This window comes from Phyllobates terribilis, unplaced genomic scaffold, assembly GCF_046119375.1.
Source record: "Phyllobates terribilis strain yellow unplaced genomic scaffold, ASM4611937v1 Scaffold_5__5_contigs__length_657084704, whole genome shotgun sequence".
NCBI classification, from domain to species: Eukaryota; Metazoa; Chordata; class Amphibia; order Anura; family Dendrobatidae; genus Phyllobates; species Phyllobates terribilis.
Window position 1 is genome coordinate 467,192,163 of NW_027362765.1, and position 22,566 is coordinate 467,214,728.

A 22,566-nucleotide genomic window follows, 5' to 3' on the forward strand; every position below is an offset into this window, starting at 1 on the left:
TCATGCCTGATGAACTCTACAAAAGGTTCTTGTCCATAGACGAACTGAGCCTGCCAGCTCCAAACCTTTCCGTGTATGCCTCCAATTGCCTTCCCTTTAACCTAGTCGGGGTTAAGGATGTGGCAGTAAAGGTGGGAAGTGTGGAACTGAAGGACCCGGGACTAATTGTAGTAGAGACTAATCCTGAGTATATTGACTTGTATATGGTACTTGGGACAAACATTGTTAGTAACTGTTTGGGAGAAGTGTTGTTCTTGCTCCAACAGATGGCTGACACTGCCAGACCAGGGCAGAGGAGGGTGCTCCAGAAAGAGATCCGAGCCCTTATGTACCAGCAACAGGTAAAACTATCAGGTGGCGAAATTGGTAATGTGCGGGTGACAGACCCGGTACCCATTGTGATTACCCCAATGAGTGAAATCCTGATTTGGTGTAGAGCAGCAATAGGTCTAAAAGGACAGAGCTACCAGGCGGTAGTAGAACCCCTTAGCTCAGAACATAGACCTACACTCTTGACTGCCAGAGGGGTAGTGGATGTACGCAATGGGAGGGTGCCCGTATGCCTCCTAAACTATGAGGAGGACGAGGTTAGATTACCCCTCTACACCACTGTTGCTAAACTGTACACAGTAGATAACAATTGCATACACACGGCGGAGTCCTTAACCTCACCAGATGAAGTGGAGGATAATGACCCGGCAACCCAGGTGGAGGATTGCTGTCAACAGCTCCATGTTGGGACAGACACCACTCCTGTCCATCAGAAACAGGGTGTACACCGGGTGGTTCAGGAATACGAGCAGGTATTCAGTAAGCACCCACTTGACTTTGGGAGGATTAAGGGGGTTCAACACCATATCCCCACAGGTGACCATCCACCCATCAAAGAAGGTTACAGGCCTATACCACCAGCACACTACCAGAAGGCAAAGGAGATGTTGCACGACATGAAGAAGGCAGGGGAAGTAAGGGATAGTTGTAGTCTCTGGGCAGCTGCCCTAGTACTAGTCAGGAAAAAGGATGGAAGCATGAGAATGTGTGTAGATTACAGACAAGTAAATCGCATTACACATAAGGATGCATACCCTTTACCATGTATAGAGGAATCCCTGGCTGTCTTAAAGTCTGCAAATTAGTTTTCCACCCTTGACCTCACTAGTGGGTACTGGCAAGTAGCTGTTGCTGAGGAGGATCAGGAGAAGACGGCCCTTACCACCCCGATGGGACTCTGCGAGTTCAATAGTATGCCGTTTGGACCCTGCAACGCCCCCGGAACATTCCAGAGATTGATGGAGTGCTGCCTGGACACCGCAACTTCGAGACTGTACTACTATACCTGGATGACGTGATAGTGTACTCTAAAACATACGAGGACCACTTGAAGCACCTGGCAGAGGTATTTGAATCACTGTCCCAGTATGGGATGAAGCTGAAACCCTCCAAGTGCCACCTGCTCAAGAGGAAGGTACAGTACCTGGGGCACATCGTCAGTCCAGAAGGAGTAGCACCGGAGAAGGTCACTGCTATCCAGAAATGGCCGGAGCCGAAGAGCCTCAAGGAGGTACGTCAGTTCTTGGGACTAGTTGGGTATTACCGGAGGTTTGTGAAGGACTACACTAAGAAAGCGGTGCCTCTGCAAGACCTCCTGGTAGGACAGTCCCCCAAAAGAAGAAATCCCCCGTTCCAGTGGGGTAAGGAGCAGGCTGAATCCTTTAAGGTGATGAAGGAGATCCTGACCGGCGAAGAGATCCTAGCCTACCCTGACTACAGCCAACCGTTCCTGCTGTACACAGATGCCAGCAATGAGGGATTAGGAGCTGTGTTAAGTCAGGTGCAGAATGGCTGAGAAAAGGTGATCGCCTATGCAAGCAGGAAGCTCCGCCCGACTGAGAGGAACCCGGAAAACTATAGCAGCTTCAAGTTGGAGTTTCTGGCCCTGGTCTGGGCCATCACCGAGCGGTTCAAACACTATCTAGCCTCCAGTAAGTTCACTGCCTACACAGGCAATAACCCATTGACTCATCTAGAAACAGCCAAGCTAGGAGCCATGGAACAGCGATGGATGGCTCGGCTGTCAAACTATCAGTTCACTATTAAGTACCGGGCGGGCTGCAAGAACGCCAACGCCGATGCCCTGTCCAGGATGCCTCACCAGTCGGAAACTGAAGAGGAAGTGGATGACTTGGAAGAGATTGAGCTACCTGCCTTTCACCGTAATGGAATGGTCCACGAGCAACGAGCCTCCAGGAGGCATTGCGGTAAGACGCTAAACCCTTTGCCTCACCACAGCTTGAAAGAGACCCAGGATAGCGACCCGGTTATCAGCCGTATCAAGGAACTGATAACCCAGGAAGGTTCCTCCATGGAGAAGGAAGCGTCTCTACAAGCCAAGCAACTGCGGAGTGAGAGGAGCCGGCTGTTCATCTATATAGAGAAGCTGTGCCGAAGGTAGGTCAACCCAAGGACCCATGAGATGGTGTGGCAGATCGTAGTGCCCAGGACGGACAACCAGATGGTGTTGGAGGCCTACCACGATCAGGCGGGGCACTTTGGCTGGAAGAAGCTGGGAATGCGGAGCTCCATAGAGAGATGGTGCCGAGACTGTGGACCCTGTAGCCTCAGAAGAAAAGACTACAGCAGCCAGAAGGCACCCCTGCAACCCATCAAGACAACTCGATCCCTGGAGATCGTGGCCCTGGATCATGTCAAGCTGTCACCCAGCATGTCAGGATATTCCTATGCCCTGACCATGGTGGATCACTACTCCCGGTTCCTGGTGGTCGCACCCGTCAAGGACCTGACGGCAGAAACTGCGGCGAAGACGTTTCAGGCGTACTTCTGCAGGCCCCATGGATACCCGGAGCAGATGCTGACAGATCAAGGCTCAGCCTTTGAGGCCGAACTGTTCAAGGAGTTCTGCCATCTGTATGGGTATAAAAAGATCAGGACTACACCGTACCACCCCCAAACCAACGGACCCTGCGAAAAGATGAATAACATCATCATCGACCTGCTGAAGACTCTACCACTAGAGGAGAGAAATCAGTGGCCAGACCTACTACCTGACCTGGTAGATCTATACAACCACATACCTGTGAGTTCCCCCAATTGTACTCCAGCATATCTCATGCGAGCCAGACCCGAGAAGTTGCCCATGGACCTGGAGCTTGGTGTATTAGAACCCGAAGCATATATGTCCACTGAGGACTGGGACATGACCAGACAGGAGCAGTACAGAAGAGTACAGGCCTGTGTCAAAGACAGTCTCACTTGGGTGAGGGACAAGCAGGAAGCCCACTACAATAAGAGTGCACCCGCAGAACCCTTCACACCAGGAGAAGTGATGTTAAAGAGAAAGAGAAGGAACTATAAACTTGATGACCAGTGGGAGAGAGAACCCTACACTGTGTTACAGTCAAGATTCGATAATAGGAAGAGCTGCCTAATTAGTAGATACGGAGGAAGAATGACTGCAACAGTATCCAGGGACCACCTGAAGTTGTGTCCAGGTCTGCTAAAACCCCAGAAGGAAGTGCCTCTCACCATACTGGAGGAGCCTAAAGAAGCAGTAATACACACTGAGCTAGGAGATTTCACGGCAGATTGGCCCCAACTAGGAGGAGCTGTAATCATACCTGTAATCACCTTCTATCCACAGCAAAAAGAACCTGTAGGTGCCCCAGAAGAGCCTGCTCATGAAGAGCAGAGCAAGAAGGCCCAGCTAATGGTACACTTTCCAAATAAAATTCCTGAGAAGGAAATTGTGGAAGGCTTCGCTACTGGTAGTGGGGGCAATGCTAATACCATGGCGTTGTACCATAGTTTAATGGAAATATTCCAGGCTGGTAGGAGGCAAGCAGATTCCCACAGAAAAGTACCAGCAGTAATGTTCAGGGACCCGCGCTTGTAGAAGGCGGAGACAACACCGGGAGAAATAGTGGCGGCTGGGGACCGAGTATGGACACGAGGCATGAGGTCGCCTTCACGAGCCTAAAAGGCCACATTTCAAGTGAAAGCAGCTTTAGAGGACTTCCTGGGAGAAATCACAGCTGGAGTAGATATGGTTTCCCAAGTCCTTTCACCAAGCTAAAGAATATGGCTATGGTGAAATACAACTCAGCAAAAGAAGCTGTGGACTGGCTCCATGCCGTCCCTGGCCACATTCACTTGACCACGTGTTTGTGGGTAGGCGGTCCTTCCCAGTAAGTGCACTGGGAAGGGAACGGGTAATGTTGTGGGACCCGTGTTTGTGGAAGGCGGAGACGATACCGGGAGAAATAGTGGTTGCTGGGGACCGAGTATTGACGCCCGGACGCCGCCGGCATGAGGCTGTGAAAAGCTTCCACCTCTACGAGCCTAAAAGGCTCCATTTCAAGTCCAAGCAGCTGCCCAGAAATCTGGCAGTTTAGTATTGCAGCCTGTGGGTGGGTGGCTGGCTGCATACTTGCGCTTGCATTCCAAGTAACAGAAAAATAAGCAGATCACTATCTATCCTCTATCATTATCATGGCCTCACCTCAGCACTAAGAACTCTCCTGAAGGAGAAGCCAGGGCCCACCGGAGGAGTCTCCGGTTTTCAGGTGGGTCCGTCCAACCCTGCCGAGAAGCAGCCCTGGCTAAGAAAAGTGTGGGGGAAGATTCCCGGACACTCTATGGCTGTTTTTTTTAATGTGGATTGGACGTGCTTGTGCATGTTATTTCTTAAACTGGATTGCAGATCAGGCCATGGCCCAACTCTGTAGTCCTGAAATTAAATGCGCAAAGAAAGATGTTTGTGTGTCAAAGCACCACCAAGAAGTGCTAGTTGATGTTAGATGGGCTGCCATTCCTTCTGCAAAAGCTGCTTCAGAGGACTTCCTGGGAGAAATGACACCCAGAGTAGATACGGTTTCCTTTTATGTCAGTCTTTTCACCGAGCTAAAGAATATCGCTGTGGTGAAATACGACTCAGCAAAAAAAGCTGTGGACTGGCTCCGTACCGTCCCTGGCCACATTCACCTGTCCACGTGTTTGTGGTTAAGCGGTCCTTCCCAGTAAGTGCACTGAGGAGGGCACGGGTAATGTTGTGGGACCCGTGCTTGTGGAAGGCGGAGACGACACCGGGAGAAAGAGTGGTGGTTGGGGACCGAGTAAGGACACCCGGCCGCCGCCGGCATGTGGTTATGAAAAGTTTCCTCCTCCACGAGCCTAAAAGTCCACATTTCCTGTGCAAACAGCTGTCAAAAATTTGGCAGTATAGTATTGCAGCCTGTGGGTTAGTGGGTGGCTGGCTGCATACTTGCGCTTGCATTCCAAGGAATGGTGTAGGGACAACTGAACGCTGCACTGGAACAAGGACGTGGACGGTGATTGTTGCAAGTCTGCAATGACAGGTGCATGGCGGGGGGCATCTACGCATGCGCCAAGGAACACTTATGATGGGCACACTTTTAGGCAGTGACCTGGGAGTCATAGATGCTTCCAGAGGTCTTCCCCATGCTGTTCCCATGTCTTTTCAGCACTGTATGCATGTGTCTGATGATGTGTCACACATAGTGTTGAGCCACCCCCGTAGTGTTCGGGTTCGGTTCGGTTCGTCGAACACCGGGATGTTCGAGGAACTGTTCATCGAACTGTTCGTCGAACACCTTAGAACACCGTCGAACACCGTTAAAACCAATGGCAGGCAAACAAAAACACATAGAAACACATAGAAAACACCTTCAAAGGTGTCCAAAAGCTGACAAACTGCTCAGAAGACGCTCTCTTTAAAAAAGCCGGCCGGCAATTCAGCAGCGGCATACACCGGTACCCGACAATTTAGACAAGAAGGAATAGAGCATCACACATAGATTAGATAGATAGAAACATGTCAGTCACACATATAAGAAGCACAGTGACAGTGTTGCTTACTGTACTTGTCATTTAGTGTAAAGGATTTATTAAAAAAAATAATAGTGTTTTCGTGCACCGTCTCTTTAAAAAAGCCGGCCGGCAATTCAGCAGCGGTACCCGACAATTTATAACAGAAAGAATAGAGCATCACACATAGATAGATATAAACATGCCAATCACATATATAATAAGTACAGTGACAGTGTTGGTTACTGTACTTGTCATTTAGTGTAAAGGATTTATTTAAAAAAATAATAGTGTTTTCATGCACCGTCTCTTTAAAAAAGCCGGCCGGCAATTCAGCCTCGGTACCCGACAATTTAGAACAGAAAGATAGAGCATCACACATAGATTAGATAGATAGAAACATGTCAGTCACATATATAAGAAGTACAGTGATAGTGTTGATTACTGTACTTGTCATTTAGTGTTAAAATAAAGAATTTATTAAAAAAAAAATTGGCGTGGGGTTCCCCGTAATTTTAGTCTCTAGTGGAGGTTAAGCAGACGGCTGGGGCAGATGTTTGAAGCCTGGGAAGGGGGTAATACCCACGGAGCTTCCCAGGCTACTAATATCAGCCCCCAGCTGAATACCTAGCCTTTACTAGCTATTAAAATGGGGGACCCCCCCAAAAAATGACGTGGGGTCCCCCCTATTTAAATAGCTAGCAAAGGCTAAGCAGACAGCTGGGGGCTGATATTAATAGCCCAGGAAGGGTGCCATGAATATTGGCCCCCTCCCAGGCTAGAAACACCAGCCGTCAGCTGTCCCAGAAATGGCGCATCCGTAGGATGCGCCAAATCTGGCACTTAGCCTCGCTCTTCCCACTGCCCTGTAGCGGTGGCAGTGGGGTAATAGGGCTGGGGTTGATGTCAGCTTATAATGCCAGCTGACATCAAGCCCAGGTTAGTAATGGAGAGGCGTCTATAAGACACCCCCATTACTAACCCCATAGTCAAAGTTAAAAGAAAACACAAACACCCAGAATAAAGTCCTTTAATTGAAATAAACACACAATTCTTTATTGTTCTAAATTAAACCATACTTACCATCATGCCCATTCCAGCTGAAGCCAACGATCTCCTGCAATAAAAGTAAAATAATAAACCAACATCATCCTTACGTTTCCATGGTTCCCATGACAGCTTCAGCTCTGCTACATCGAGATGACAGGCTGGACCGCAGCAGAACGCTGCCATCCAGCCTGTCATCCCGCATACACTGAGAAGCACAGGCATGCTTGCGCTCCTCAGTGTCTGGCTGTGACGGCATAAAGATGAGCCGAGGTCATGTCCAATGAGCTCGGCTCACCTCATGCACGTCACTGACAGCGTGGGAGAATTCTCACGCTGAAGCGCTGAGTGCAGGAGAATTTTCCCACGCTGTCAGTGACATGCATGAGGCTGATATTTAAATTTGGCGCACAAATCGGTGATTGGTCGCGGGCAGCGTCCGCGACCAATCAGCACAGTAGTGTTTAACTTTGGCGGCAAGATCATTGATTGGTCGCGGTCAAGACGGCGACCAATCACCGATTTGTGCGGCACATTTAAATAGCGGCCGCGACCAATTGGATGTCAGCGCCGCTCCCCGGTCCTCCCTTCACACCCTAGCCGCTGATGTCCCCACAGTATCCGCATGGTGTTACAAAGGTCCGGACATTTGTGTTAAAAATCGCTGATTGGTCGCTGGCGCTGCCCGTGACCAATCACCGATTTGGGCGCCAAATTTAAATATCGGCCGCGACCAACCACCGATCTTGGCTCCACATTTAAACACCGCTGTACTGATTGGTCGCGGACGCTATTTAAATGTGGCGCCAAAATCGGTGATTGGTCGCGCCCAGCGTCGGCGACCAATCAGCACAGCGGTGTTTAAATGTGGAGCCAAGATCGGTGATTGGTTGCGGCCGATATTTAAATTTGGCGCCCAAATCGGTGATTGGTCGCGGGCAGCGCCAGAGACCAATCAGCGATTTTTAACACAAATGTCCGGATCTTTGTAACACCATGCGGATACTGTGGGGAGATCAGCGGCTAGGGTGTCAAGGGAGGACCGGGGAGCGGAGCTGCGGGTCGGGATACATCTGCTGCGAGCAGTCGCTCATCTCCCGGCTTCTCGCAGCGGAAGTATCCGACCAGGCAGCGGCGCTCCCCGGTCCTCACCAATACGATTCGCTGATTGGTCGCGCTCTCCGCACGCGACCAATCAGTGATCATGGCGCTAAAGTTAAACACCGCTCTGCTGATTGGTCGCGGAAACTGCCCGCGACCAATCACCGATTTGGGCGCCACATTTAAATAGCGGCCGCGACCAATCAGTGAGATTGGCGCCAAATTTAAACAACGCTCTGCTGATTGGTCGCGGACTCCAGCCGCGACCAATCAGCGAGATTGGCGCCAAATTTAAACCCCGCTCTGCTAATTGGTCGCGGATGCCGGCCGCGACTAATCAGCATTATTGGCGCCAAATTTAAACACCGCTCTGCTGATTGATCGCGGTCGCCGTCCGCAACCAATCAGCAGTATTGGCGCCAAATTTAAACCCTGCTCGGCTGATTGGTCACGGTTGCCGGCCGCGACCAATCAGCAGTATTGGCGCCAAATTTAAACCCCGCTCTGCTGATGGGTCACGGTTGCCGGCCGCGACCAATCAGCGATTTTGGCGCCAAATTGAAACACCGCTCTGCTGATTGCGCCGGGTCTGCCGCATACATATTCTAGAATACCCGATGCGTTAGAATCGGGCCACCATCTAGTTTCATGAAATAATTTTAAAAAAAATTGACGTGGGGCTTCGCACTATATTTGTGTCCAGTCAGGTACAGCAGGCAGGAACGGGCTGCCCCCAACCACCAGCTGCCTATTTGTAACTGGTTGGACACAACAATATAGGGAAGCCCTTTTTTTCTTAATTATTTCATGAATTTCATGAAATAATTAAAAAAAAAAATACGTGGGGCTTCGCCCTATTTTTGTGTCCAGCCAGGTACAACTAGGCAGCTGGGGGCTGGAATCTGCAGCGCAGGGAGGCCCAAGCTTTCTGGGTCCCCCCCCGCTGCAAATTGCAGTCCGCAGCCACCCCGGAAAATGGCGCGTTCATAGAAGCGCCATCTTCTGGCGCTGTACCCAACTCATCCAGGGCCCTGGTGCGGTGGCTCACTGGGTAATAAAGGAGTTAGGGCCAGCTTGGCATTATCAGCTGGCCCTAAGCCCGAAATTCATGGGGTCACGCCAATATTAGACATGACCGCCATGAATTTCTAGTAAAGTATTTAAAAAAAACACAACACCCAGAATAAAGTCCTTTAATTGAAATAAACACACAATTCTTTATTATTCTAAATTAAACCATACTTACCGTCACGCCCATTCCAGCTGAAGCCAATGTCTTCTGCAATAAAAGTAAAATAATAAAGCAACCTCATCCTTACCTTTCCATGGTTCCCACGACAGCTTCAGCTCTGCTACATCGAGATGACAGGCTGGACCGCAGCAGAACGCTGCCATCCAGCCTGTCATCCTGCAGACACTGGGAAGGGCAGGCATGCTTGCGCTCCTCAGTGTCTCGCTGTGATGGCATAAAGATGAGACGAGTTCATGTCCAATGATCTCAGCTCACCTCATGCACGTCACTGACAGCATGGGAAAATTCTCCTGCACTCAGCGCTACAGCGTGAGAATTCTCCCACGCTGTCAGTGACGTGCATGAGGTGAGCTGAGATCATTGGACATGAATGAGCTCACCTCATGCACGTCACTGACAGCGTGGGAAAATTCTCACGCTGTAGCGCTGAGTGCAGGAGAATTCTCCCACGCTGTCAGTGACGTGCATGAGGTGAGCTGAGTTCATTGGACATGAACTCGTCTCATCTTTATGCCGTCACAGCGAGACACTGAGGAGCGCAAGCATGCCTGCGCTTCTCAGTGTCCGCGGCATGGCAAGCTGGATGGCAGCGTTCTGCTGCGGTCCAGCCTGTCATCTCGATGTAGCAGAGCTGAAGCTGTCGTGGGAACCATGGAAAGGTAAGGATGATGTTGCTTTATTATTTTACTTTTATTGCAGGAGATCGTTGGCTTCAGCTGGAATGGGTGTGGTGGTAAGTATGGTTTAATTTAGAACAATAAAGGAATGTGTCTTTATTTCAATTAAAGGAGTTTATTCTGGGTGTTTGTGTTTTCTTTTAACTTTGACTATGGGATTAGTAATAGGGGTGTCTTATAGACGCCTCTCCATTACTAACCTGGGCTTGATGTCAGCTGGCATTATAAGCTGACATCAACCCCAGCCCTATAACCCCACTGCCACCTCTACAGGGCAGTGGGAAGAGCGAGGCTAAGTGCCAGAATTAGCGCATCCTATGGATGCGCCAGTTCTGGGGCGGCTGACGGCTGGTGTTTCTAGCCTGGGAGGGGGCCAATATTCATGGCACCCTTCCTGGGCTATTAATATCAGCCCCCAGCTGTCTGCCTAGCCTTTGCTAGCTATTAAATAGGGGGGACCCCACGTCATTTTTTTTGGGGGGGTCCCCCATTTTAATAGCTAGTAAAGGCTAGGTATTCAGCTGGGGTAGTAGCCTGGGAAGCTCCATGGGTATTACCCCCCTCCCAGGCTTCAAACATCTGCCCCAGCCGTCTGCTTAACCTCCGCTAGAGCCTAAAATTATGGGGACCCCCACGCCAATTTTTTTTTAAATAAATCCTTTATTTTAACACTAAATGACAAGTACAGTAAGCAACACTGTCACTGTACTTCATATATATGTGACTGACATGTTTCTATCTATCTAATCTATGTGTGAAGCTCTATTCTTTCTGTTATAAATTGTCGGGTACAGATGCTGAATTGCCGGCCGGCTTTTTTAAAGAGACAGTGCATGAAAACACTATTATTTTTTTTAATAAATCCTTTACACTAAATGACAAGTACAGTAAGCAACACTGTCACTGTACTTCATATATATGTGACTGACATGTTTCTATCTATCTAATCTATGTGTGATTCTCTATTCCTTCTATTCTAAATTGTCGGGTACCGCTGCTGAATTGCCGGCCGGCTTTTTTAAAGAGACAGTGCATGAAAACACTATTATATTTTTTAATAAATCCTTTACACTAAATGACAAGTACAGTAAGCAACACTGTCACTGTACTTCATATATGTGACTGACATGTTTCTATCTATCTAATCTATGTGTGATTCTCTATTCTTTCTATTCTAAATTGTCGGGTACCGCTGCTGAATTGCCGGCCGGCTTTTTTAAAGAGACGGTACATGAAAACACTATTATTTTTTTTGATAAATCCTTTACACTAAATGACAAGTTCAGTAAGCAACACTGTCACTGTACTTCGTATATATGTGGCTGACTTGTTTCTATCTATCTAATCTATGTGTGATGCTCTATTCTTTCTGTTCTAAATTGTCAGGTACCGGTCTATGCCGCTGCTGAATTGCCGCTTTTCATGTTTCACTGTTGGCACTGTTCCCATCGATTTGGGCAATCACTGTAATGCCACAACCACCATGGCTGTGGCATTACAGTGAGTGGCAGGCAATGATTGGTGCTCAAAATAGCGCCAGACATGCAGGACACGCTTTTGGTGCACGAACAGTTATCGAACATAACCTCGAACAGCCGAATTTTTTGCAAATCGTTCGGGTTCGTCGAACAACTCGAACACCGCCCAAAACAGCTCGAATTTGAGATTGGCGAACAGTTCTAGTCGAACACCGCTCATCTCTAGTCACACACCACATGGCCAGATAAGGTTGTAAAATGTTAAAATGACATTTCCTGGTGAATGCATTTGGCTTGGTTGAAAGCAATGCAAAAGTGCAAAAACGCATCAAAAATGCTACGTGTGAACATAGCCCAAGGTGTGGAGGAGTATTTTTGGATACTTATTTTGCCTTATATACAAGTCATTACCCTGGAAAGGATGTTCCTTAACATATTTCTCAGGAAAATCCATTTTGGTTTCGTTTTTGTATGTTTATGAGTCCGTAAAAGTGGCATAATACTCTGACATTGTTGTTGACAGCAGTGATCTGGGAGTCAGAGATGCTTCCAGGGGTCTTCCTCATGCTGTTCCCATGTTACTTGAGCTCTGTTCCCATCGATTTGGGCAATTTTTAGGCCCTCTGCAGACCTCCGGGGGGAGCCGCCTGAAAAATGCTTGAGATTCCCATAGACTTACATTGGGCTCATTGCTCGGGTCGAGCACCCGAGTATTCCAATGTGCTCGACCCGAGCAAGTTCTCAATAGGGTTTAGGTCAGGTAAAGAAGGGGCCATATAATTATTCTGTAAGGCCTTTAGTTGAACCAAGCAGTGGAGACTGATGCTGCGATGGAGCATTGTCCAACAGAAGAATCATGATTTTCTTGAAAGATGCAGACTTTTTCCTGTACCTCAGCTTGAAGACAGTGTCTTCTAAAGACTGGCAGTTGAATTGGGAGTTTATTTTGAGTTAATTTTCTGCTCTAAAAAGTCCAACTAGCACATCTTTAATAATTAAAGATCAGAGCAGTGCCCACCTCAATCTTGCTGGCATCCAAAGGGAGATCTGTACCTGTGTCACCCTGGCCTGGATGCCACAAAATGTAATAAAGCTGTGTCTGAGAGCAAGGGGGAGGTTCTCTAGTCAGGGGAACATTAGCATGCAGTACCTCCTGTCTCAGGCCAGTAGGGGGAGCAGGCTGCCCCTATAAAAGCTGGTACTGGGGGCAGGGTTAGGGAGAGCTGGACGACCTGTCTCAGGATTCAGGTCCCAGAGGAGAGAGGGACAGTTGTATTGCACATAAGAGGAAGTGTGGCAGGAGGAGAGCCACAAGCCAGAGACAAGAGGCGAAGAGAGCCTGTCTTGGCAGATAACGGACTTAATTTACCAGACTTTGGTGTCTGAGGCTGGGAGGATTCCACTTCCCCCAGCAGATAACCAGTCCGCAGGGGACTGTATATTCCTTGGCCTAAGAAGCCTGGAGGCCCTGCCACAACAGAAGGGACCAGCAAAGCCGTACAAGGCTGGGAGCAGAAAGGAACCCACGTCGCAGGTCATACAGGCGAGAATACACGGAGAGCTCGGAAACGTGGGCTGTTATCCTATAAGGAGGAGATAGTCAGAAGGAGCGCAGAAAGCACGGTAGGCCTACACCCTCACCCTGACCAGGGCCAATTTCCCCGTTGCTCTCAGACATCCAGGTCCCCTCCTAGCTGGGACTGTTTGTGGGTCAATTTACCTGTTCTAGTAACGACCCTGGACTGCAACCTGTTGTCTGTGTGCTCCTTGCTCCTCCAGCACTATCAGCACTGGGACTCTCACTACCATCACTCCCACCATCCACTATACTGCCCTGGGGCCGCACTCTTCCCGTGGGGAGTCACACTACCCTAGCTGCACACCTCATCAGCCCCAGCGGTCTGCATGCAGCGGCGGTTCCTAATAACCGCAATCCACGGGTGGCGTAGTCGGACATAATCAATAGCGCATAACGGACTACCACTGGCCTGACCACCCTGAGCCACAGTACCGGGTTGCCACTACTACTCCCATCGTTCCCCTATTGCCCGGATCCGAGTGCCCCACGGCCCAGGGGGTGAGTCATACCTATTAAAGATCCAGTCACATCCATCTGGTCCGTGAAGAGTTACTTTCATCTCATCAGTCCATAAAACATTTGAACAATCTGTCTTCAGATATTTCTTGGCCAAGTCTAGATGTTTCCCTTTCTGTGTCTTGTTCAGTGGCGGCTGGGTTTCGGCCTCCTCACCTTGGTTATGCCTCTGAGCACCTTGTACTTCTGGTCCTCCAGGGAGGTTGCAGATCTGGAATATGACAGCACTGGAGGACAATTTCTTCTTTGTCCCTTCATGTTTGATTCTTCTCAAATATTTGGTAGTTAATGTGAGTCTTTTTTTTCTCAACATGTTTTTTGTGTCCCTGTTGACTATTGGCAACAAAACTTTTGCTGGTTTTGTGATCGCACCTCAATATCTTAGCAATTTTAAGAGTGCTTGCATCCCTCTGTAAGACTTTTCAGTCAGTTAAATCTCTTTTTTAGCCCATTTTGTCTGAGGAAAGCAAGCTGCCTAATAATTCTGCACACCTTGATAATCGTATCCTTAGTCCGCACCCCCCTCATTACAGAAATACACATCACCCTGAGTCATAGTTTTTTATTATGGTGCAGGGTAAACCTGTATTTATTACCTTTGGGTGTTTCTTCTAAATATGCAATATACAAATGTTCCTATCTGAGAGTGGCTTCGTGATCCTGCCTTGCAAATGGAGGCAAAGTTGTTGCTTCAAGAGATGTAAATTTTGAATTAATAGTTCACATTTATCGAGACTCCAGAGATTAATTTTCTGTACATCAAAATGTTCATATGGTCACCTAAGCACCTTCAGCCCTGAATTGATTGAATGACCAAACACCATTGATCCTTTCCAACCATTGGATTTACTGGTGACATATGTTGGGAGCGGGCTCAAGATATGAACCTGCTCTGTACTCTGCAGGTGTCATCTGTGTTATACAGTCAGTGCCTGTGTGAACAGCAGCAACCAGAGCTAGCTTAGACTGCAGCTGATTTAACCATCTAAATGCCGCTGACAGTCTCACACAGCTGTAGTAAAATATAACTTCTGTGGCGCAATCATCAGCAGATGATATAGGAGAGCATGTAGGAGGGACGCATATGTGGGTGTATTTAAACGGGTTGTCCAGTCAAAACTGATAAGTCTGTAATCACACAGAATGACTGCAGACTTATGAATTATGCAGGCACTGTGCGCTGCGGGGATTCGCCGGTTTCAGACTCGGGAATGGAGGGTATGTATGAGTTATACATGCCCCCGACCAGTGGGTGCAGCTTCGCTCTCCATACACTTGTATAGAGCCAAGGCCGCACCCCATCTAGTGACACGGATGGCCAATAAGCGTGTCCGAGTAGAGGGGGCAGCATTGCTCCTTACAAGTGTATGGAGAGCGACTCTGCGCCCACTGGCCAGGGGTATGCATATCTCATACATGCCGGTCTGAAACCAGCCAACCTGGGGGATTCATAAGTCTGCAGTCACACAGAGTAACTGCAGACTCATCGGTTTTGACCAGACAACCCCTTAAAGTGAAAATTGCAGGTGTTGTGGGAAGAAGGCTGGTATAATTACTTTTTGGAGGCTCTTGTGACAATTCTGAGTAAGAGGCTGCTTGTAACCACCATGGGGTGGGTGGAGGTGGCTTTGGCTGCTTTGTTGGTGGGAATAGAAATTGCAGCTAGTGACTAAGACCATTTTGTTATAGTGCTGCTGAGATTACCTAAGAGTAACTAACTTTTTGAGGAGTGGGATATACTACTGTGATATGAGGATATCTGAAATTCCTCAGTGTGCATTATCAAGCACTGCAAAAAAGAAAAAGGAAAAAATATAAGACCCGCACACCTGAAGTGTTAAATTAATACACAGGTGCACAAATACGCTACACGGCCAATATACACACATATACTGTATATTTCTTCCCTACTGCACTGTTGGTTTGGTATGAGCCGGACATATTTCTGTGTATAATACATGAACCATGAGACTGTTGTCTTTGTTGCAACTCTAGCGTGATCTATATATATTAGTGTCTATCAATTATTTTTACAGATGGTTATTGTGGATGTCCTGCTATGTGGGATGTGGTCTTCTTTCTCTGACTGTTTTACATCTGCCACTATTGGTCATTTCTCTCACCTTAGCCACTTATAGTGTACCGTATATATCTTTCTATTTTGTGGATAATAAATATATATTTTTATTAATAGCTCTATTTCTGGCAGTTTTTTTTAGATCAGTGCCATTTACAAATATTGTTTATGTATTGGCTACAATTCTCTCTCCTTCGGTATTATATTCTGATAAGAGATAACTGTAATAGGTCTAAATGAGCCGGGAGAAGAGCTGAGTCGAGACGGGACGCAGGACAGTCCCGCCGAATACGGGACGGTTGGGAGCTATGGCTCCTGTCAGTCAGCTTTCCCAGACTCTGTAATATGAAATCTACCCAACTAAGCAGGTAATGTGAGGGGACGTGTCATTACACCATGTACTATTCAGGATGTATGAGAGCTTAGTGATGCCCCCTGTAAGAGCAGTAATGGCAGCCATATTGATTGTCATCCTGCATTCCCAGATAGAGATACCTAGGGAATGACACAATAACTGCTCCTATCATGTACCTCGCTGTGGACGCCTCTATACAGGGGATTCTCCTTCATGAATGTTCTCTGGAGGATCTGATCATGGGGCGTGCATGATATGTGGGGTCCTGACTGCAGGGGGGCAACATTGTTGCAGATCCACTATCTCCCACTGAGCCACATCCAGTGTATCCAGTCCAGGCAATGCTCTGTGAGTTTCATAGTTCCCAGCTGCACTGACACATTGTAACAAACCCTCTCCCCTATTATGTGAGCAGTACAATTACTATCTGGTTTAGAAAACCCATTCTTTCCAATGTCCTTTGAGGAACATCTGGGTAATTAATGGAGGAACCCAGCTCAGTGTTCTCATTTATTAGCCAAAATGGAGAAAGGTAACAGCATCTCCTGCTCCGGACCCAACACTCCCAGGAATCACAGCAATTAGCTGATTTATCACCATAGGATGGTAACGATATCAGGGGCGTTCGAGCAAATTTATTCTAATGTGTATTGGGCCTTAAGACATAAGGGGCAGCATAATAATGACTACATGGACGTCCAATGAAATAAAGACAAGCACAAAGATATAAGGGGGGTAAAAAGAAGATTTTATTTATAGATTGAATTATTTTATATTTTAGTATTATGTATATGTGAAAATTATTCATCTATCAGACTTAACCTATTTATGGGCCGTGTTGATCCAGAGGAAGGCGAAAACCCCCTGTAAGGAATAAGCCAATTGTCCTCATATCAGGGGGGAAAATTCCTTCCTGACCCCAAATAAAGTATGGCGGTCAGAATATATCCCAGGATCAAAGGCTGATACCTAATGTAATGTAAATATAAATGAAAAAAAATATATAAATTATTTTTGTAGGTTTGGATTTGATTATTTCAATGTCTGAAATTACATATCTTTTCAACTAAAATTATTGTAATTTTATACCTTTTTTTGTTCTGCTACTATAGTGTGAGTCTCCTTACTAACCTACCATACTAATGTATTATTATTTATTGTATTTATTTATTATTATTTATTATTTTTTGTATTTATTTATCAGACTTAACCTATTTATGGGCCGTGTTGATCCAGAGGAAGGCGAAAACCCCCTGTGAGGAATAAGCCAATTGTCCTCGTATCAGGGGGGAAAATTCCTTCCTGACCCCAAATATGACGATCAGAATGAATCCCAAGATCAAAGGCTGATACCTAACCTATGTAATGTACCTAACCTGTGTAATGTAAGTGTGATATATAAAAATCATTTTAGTTACTTAGATTAATTATCCTTTTTATTTTTGAGAACTAATTTTAATTGTCAACAAAGAAAATTTAAATTTTTCTAAAATTTCTCTTTTGCTACTAGTGTGTGAATCTACTTATTAATTTATGATACCAAACCTATTTAAGGCCGTGTAGATCCAGAGGGAGGCGAAAAACCCCTATGAGGAATGGGCCAATTGTCCTCATATTAAGGGGAAAAATTCCTTCCTGACCCCAAATATGGCGATCAGATTAAATCCCAGGATCAAAAGCCGATCTATGTCCTATATCTATGTGCGGAAATGTACGGTGTGCTATATGTATGCCTATAGTAGTGTGGGTGATGTGATGTGTGATGGGTGCGGTACTTACCAGGCCTGTGCTAAGGTGATAATGGCCGCTCTATACATTCTTCTGCTCAGCTGCCCAGGACTATTGTTCTTGAACACATCAGATGGAAACTTAGCATAGGCCAATCCTGGGGTAAAAGATCTTCTGGATGGAAGGATGTCAGTTGCCAGCCCAGTATTAGAGGAGGCCAAGTCAAGGGTCTGGGGCAGCAAAACAATGGCAGTGGTCCGGCATGAAGATGTTTTGGAGAGATATGATGTTGAAGGGCAGCCGAGGTGAAGTACACCAGCAGAGACGAGGTACGGGTCAGGAGGCATGAAGTTCTGGGCAGTTGGCACGGGCTCATCCTGCAAGACATAAAAGGAAGACATGGATTATTCTCTCTGCCAGATCTTCTGTTACATTAGGGGAATGGTCTTTATAATGAACCATTCCCCTATGTAACATCAGATACAATGTACTGATATCATAGGTGTCCTGTGTGAACAGAGGTCACTCACCAGATGGTCGTGGATTCTTTTACAGTCCAGATCTTTTCATCCACCTAAGAGAAACAGAGACATAAAGTCATTGTTAGAAAATGTGAAAAAAGACAAGATGAATGATGATGATTACCACAATGTGAGAACAGCACCTGATGGGAGTTATCTCCAGATGAAGAGATCCTTACCAGGTCCAGCTTGGTGACACGTACGTAAATCTGTCCACGGGGTGAAGGACTGTATGCTCCGGCCACTGCAGATGATGGTTCTCCAGAACTGGCCTGAATGGTGAAAATGGTGGCTCTGCTCTCCTTTCCTCCAATTCCTCCCAGCCGATGGTGGTAAAGAATGGATGCTCCCGGATGTTCCCGCTCACACCCAGGCGTGTCTGAGGGTCTTTGCGCAGCAGCTTCTTGATGAGATGTTTCACATGAGCATCAAGCCAAGATGGAAATTTTGGCTTTTCATTGATGATAGCTTTGAAAGCCATTTGCTTGATGGGGCCGTTGTAAAATGGGAATCGTCCTGCTGCCATCCTGGAAACGACAATCCCCAGGCTCCACCAGTCCACTGTTGCGCCTTATCGTTTTTTACGAAACACCTCAGGGGCCATGTAGTGGAAAGTGCCCGTCACTCCAGAAATGTTTTTGGAGGAGGTAACGCCATCTTGGGCGAGCCCAAGGTCGATTATACGGATGTGGCCATCTGCATCCAACATGATGTTATCTGGCTTTATGTCTCTGTAATGAAAAAAAAAAAATGAGAAATCTGTCCAGTGATAAAAGAGATGGAAATTGAGTCATTGCAAGATCAGATAGAATAAGTGGCAGGACACAAGGAAAGCTGGGGGTCATATCTCTAGAATGTAAAGGGGACAGAGAGAAGGAGGAACGTCCTGCTTACCGGTGGACGATGTTGTGTCCATGGAGGAACTGGAGGCCACATACGATCTCTGCTGTGTAGAATCTGATGGAGAGAACAGAGTGTAGTATCAATGTCATCAAATCCTTCTCTAGCAATCCCCAAATACCATGGCACCCCACCTGCTGCATCCAGCACACTAAATACTGTATATGACCTGCCATTGCTACCTTAGTAACACCCTGACCTCAGATTTTTTTTTCATCTCCTTAGGTCTCTTTTACATACATTCTCCCCTTTCTCACCTCACATTGCCGATGTTCAGGCAGCCGCACATCCTGATCAAATTCTCTAGGCTGCCACCGGACAGATACTCCGTGATGAAATATGCCCTCTGCAGAGACTGGTGTGCGGCATAGAGGTGGCATAAGAATGGGCAGTCTCTGGCAGCCAGGAGTATCTGCCGCTCTCTCATGATGGTGTCCTCATTGTCCTCTTTTTTGGTTATCATTTTGACAGCCATTTGGATGTTTCGGCCGGGGACTGATGCCAGGACCACCTAAGAGAGACAAATGGAGAATACTTAGAAGGCATCTGCAGGGAGTGGAAGTAATCTGGATTTTATAGCACACAAGGCACATGAGTAAACTGAATGGTCGCTCAGTCTGCTGGTAACCAGGTCTAGGTAGAGGAGCAAATCTATCTATCAGCATAATGCACTACCTGCTCCATGGATGGGCTATGGAAAGGTCTTAAAGGGAACCTGTCATGTCCTGTGTAGAATCTAAACTTCCCCTATTGCGTTAGTGATAGAAAGTGTATCACTAACACGCTTTTTTCATTAAAATTGGCGCTAATATAATATGTAAAATCCACTTTATATGTTTGTATCATACCTGCTCTTTTAGTCATAGAGGTGCGATTCCTCGCATTCAGTCAGAGTTTGTGCCGCCCACGTATTTAAATTCTTCTCCTGGCTTGTGCTGACGTAAGTATGGGGCGCTTCCGCAGTATGTCATGCCAGCAAAGCTTGTAGAGCTGGGAGCCGCGCATGTGCTGTGACGAGCGTCTCCAGCCGCACACAGTGAAGCTGGGAACTACACAGCAGTGTCACTGTGCAAGCGCAGGTAGCCGCTCGTCACAGCGCATACGCGGCTCCCAGCGCTACAAGCTTTACTGGCATGACATACTGCTCAAGCGCCCCATACTTACATCAGCGCAAGCCGGGAGCAGAATTCAAATGCGTGGGTGGCACAAACCCTGAATAAATGCGAGGAATCACACCTCTATGACTAAACGAACAGGCTCCTAGCCTTTCATCAATGAGAAGCAAAGGAGAGCCAGGCTGAAGTTTGCCAAGACCATAAGGATTGGACCATAGAGGACTGGAGTAAGGTAATCTTCTCTGATGAGTCTAATTTTCAGCTTTGCCCAACACCTGGTCGTCTAATGGTTAGATGGAGACCTGGAGAGGCATACAAGCCACAGTGTCTTGCACCCACTGTAAAATTTGGTGGAGGATCGGTGATGATCTGGGGATGCTTCAGCAAGGCTGGAATTGGGCAGGTTAATCTTTGCGAGGGACGTATGAATCAAGCTGCATACAAGGTTATCCTTGACAAACACTTGCTTCCTTCTGCTCATGCAATGTTCCCCAACTCTGAGGACTGTTTTTTCCAGCAGGACAATGCCCCTTGCCACACAGCTAGGTCAATCAATGTGTGGATGAAGGCGCACCACATCAAGACCCTGTCATGGCCAGCCCAATCTCCAGACCTGAACCCCATTGAAAACCTCTGGAATGTAATCAAGAGGAAGATGGATAGTCACAAGCCATCAAACAAAGAAGAACTGCTTACATTTTTGTGCCAGGAGTGGCATAAGGTCACCCAAAAGCAGTGTGAAAGACTGGTGGAAAGCATGCCAAGACGCATGAAAGCTGTGATTAAAAATCATGGTTATTCCACCAAATATTGATTTCTGAACTCTCCCTGAGATAAAACATGAGTGTTGTTGTTTCTAAATGAATAAGAACTTGTTTTCTTTGCATTATTTGAGGTCTGAAAGAACTGTTTCTTTTTTATTTTGACGATCTCTCATTTGCTATAAATAAATACAACATTTTTAGCTTTGAATTTCAGAGACATGTTGTCAGTAGTTTATAGAATAAAACAACAATGTACATTTTACTCAAAAATATACTTATAAAGAGAAAAATCAGAGAAAATGAAAATTTTACATTGGTCTCTTCAATTTTGCCAGAGCTGTATTATATTAGCGCCAATTTAAATGAGAAAAGCGTGTTAGTGACGCACATTGCATCAATATCAACGCAATGGGGGCAGTTTACATAGTACACAGGACAAGACAGGTTCCCTTTAATGAATAATTATCATTTTAATTTGTATTTCATAAATTAATAGCACACATGAAAATAAGCAATTTTGCAATAAATCTTTTCAGAGAAATCTGTTTTTTCTCCGCCAGGACTGATTTTTAGCTTTCAAAATTCTCTATTTCATGGTAAAATCTATATTCAGTGAAGACAGATTGTTACATTACTGAGATAGGAGATGACAGTTGGTGCTGAAAATATTCTATGTAAGAGGGATGGGGGAGGAGGGGGAAAGTGGAGGGAGAAGTTCTGCATTTAGCTCCTCGATCTCCCTCCCCCCCCCTTTACATGGAATACTATCAGCACCAACTGTCATGCTTTGAGTTGGCATTAGTGTGGTCAATATCAGTGTCTATCTATATTTAATAAAAACACAGAGACCAATGTCATTGACAATATGGCAGCCTGATTGTAGCCTATATTGACAATGACGTGAAAAAAAACAATGTCACATACCCCCTACAGCTGTGACCCCTGAGAAAAAACATCCAGCATAAAAAATAGCATGTTACAGCAGCACTAGACCTAACTATGGTGATATCTTAAATGTAATCTCACAGAAGAACGCTACAATGACCAACAACAAAGCATGACATGGCTGACAGCAGAGAAGAATACATGGGGATATAATAAATACTTCAGATTTCAAATAAATAAAAAAAGATGTAGGACTTACTTTGCCAAAGGCGCCCCTACCCAAGACTTGGTGGATGTTGAAGCGGCTGATGTTAAGCCTGGCATAGGGGGCTGGATGATCCACGGTCTCCACTGCATCCAGGTGTTGGCTCGTCCAATCGCCTCTTCTTGAATCCGGTCACGCTGGGCTCTTCTCTCTCTCTCTTCCCTTCTTTCTCTTGTCCATGTCCAGTAGACGCCATTCTCATAATTATCTTCCCGCCTGCAGACCTCGGTCAGATCGCTTCAGTCGACAGTTGAAAGTAAATGGCAGTTGGTCGTGTGCAGGTGATTCCAGAGGTGACGGAACCCTCCTGTGCTACCTACCAGGCAGCGACTCATGGCCTGCTCTGCCCTATACACTGATGTGGGCATCATGGGTGACAGTTTAGAGTCCAGAGGAAAGGCAGAGAACTTCATGGCGACTGTTAGTGATTTTTTTTTTATATTTATTCCCATATACATCAGAAAT